A 1,687-nucleotide genomic window follows, 5' to 3' on the forward strand; every position below is an offset into this window, starting at 1 on the left:
ATTGTAGCCACTTGATTTGTTTCTAATTTCCTGGTGAGCTCTGCTAGTTGCTTGGCAAACACCTTATTTTGGGCTAGAATTGTATCAACATGGTTCAGCTCCATGACTCCCTTAGTGTTGTGTCTCTCTGAAGCATAGTAGTACTCATTCTCAGCCACTGTCTCAATCACTTCAATGGCTTCTTCCACAGTCTTTTTCCTGTTCAATGAACCTCCTGATGAATGGTCTACAGCCTTCCTTGATTCATAAGAAAGTCCATCATAGAAAATATGCAATTGCACCCAGTCATGGAACATGTCTGGTGGGCATTTCCTTGTCAAATCCTTGAACCTCTCCCATGCCTCGTAGAGAGTTTCACCATCTTGTTGTCTAAAAGTCTGAACCTCAGATCGAAGCCTCTTGACCTTTTGTGGGGGGTAGAAACGTGCCAGAAACTTGCTTTCCACCTCATCCCAGGTTGTTAGGCTCCCCCTTGGGAATGATTCCAGCCACTTAGCTGCCTTGTCCCTAAGTGAAAATGGGAACAAGAGCAGTTTATAGGCATCTTCCTGGACTCCATTGGACTTCACAATGTCGCAAATTCTCAGGAATTTTGTGAGATGTTGGTTTGGATCTTCATTAGCACTCCCACCAAATGAACAATGATTCTCCACCAGTGATATTAGCTGTGGTTTGAGTTCAAAATTGTTGGCCTGAATGGGTGGTTTCTGAATGCTGCTACCACAATTCCCAGAGGTTGGGTTTATGTATGAACCAAGAACCCTCCTCTCGGGAATGGCATTGTTTCCATCAGCTCTCTCATGGTTGTGAACTTCTCTATCCATGTTGAGATCTAGAGCTTCCTCAAAATTGTCCTCAGATTCTCCTTCAGATTCTTCTTCTCCCAGTACTCTCTTCCCTCTTGCTTCCCTTCTAAGTTTATGAAGGGTCCTCTCTGGTTCGGTATATGGAGGAGTTGATGTCTCTCCTCTCCTACCTGTCATACAAGAACACAGCACAGGCAACAAACAAGTGAAATACTCTTGATTAATGGAAGAGTATGGTTAGAGCAGTTGAGGAATTAATTCAAATAGTTAGTGAGTCAGTGAGTTAGTTGCTTGGATTTAAAGGCATAAAGAAAGAAAGCAAGTAACAGAGTGCAGAAATTAAAATTCAACAAGTAACTTGAACTGAATTAACAAAACAAGAAAAATGCTCAATCTAGTTAACTTCCAATTTGAGAATTGTCAATCGAAAACCAATCCCCGGCAACGGCGCCATAAACTTGTTGCTACGATTTTAGGAAATTGCACGATCGGCAAAAATTCCTTCCGGCAAGTGCACCGATTATCGTCAAGTAAAAACTCACAATAGAGTGAGGTCGAATCCCACAAGGATTGGTTGAGTGAGCAATTCGGATTAGAAGTGTGTTCTAGTTGAGCGGAATCAAGATTTAGATGAGAATTACGGAATGTAAAATTGGCGGGGAACGTAAATGGCAAGAAATTGAAATTGCGGAATCTTAAATTGCATGAATTAAAGAGCGAGAAGCTAAATTGCTGAAATTAAAAAGGGATCGGGCTGATTGCATGAATTTAATTGCAGAATGTAAAGAGAAAGTGGTAGATCAGAAATGGGGAATTCATTGGGTTTCAGGAGATATTGAGATCTCTGAATCAAAATATTTTTATCCCTTCCTCAACCAATG

At 41.3% G+C, this 1,687-nt stretch overlaps 1 non-coding gene across 1 annotated transcript; it reads left to right on the forward strand.

Annotated features, from left to right (window-relative positions):
• The first annotated feature begins 294 nt into the window (after nucleotides 1-294).
• Nucleotides 295-398, forward strand: LOC130937022 (small nucleolar RNA R71). The gene has a single exon (XR_009068260.1). It is a non-coding gene; the product is annotated as a small nucleolar RNA R71 (small nucleolar RNA).
• The last annotated feature ends 1,289 nt before the right edge of the window (nucleotides 399-1,687 follow it).

This window comes from Arachis stenosperma, chromosome 6 (genome assembly GCF_014773155.1).
Source record: "Arachis stenosperma cultivar V10309 chromosome 6, arast.V10309.gnm1.PFL2, whole genome shotgun sequence".
In the NCBI taxonomy this organism is placed as follows: Eukaryota; Viridiplantae; Streptophyta; class Magnoliopsida; order Fabales; family Fabaceae; genus Arachis; species Arachis stenosperma.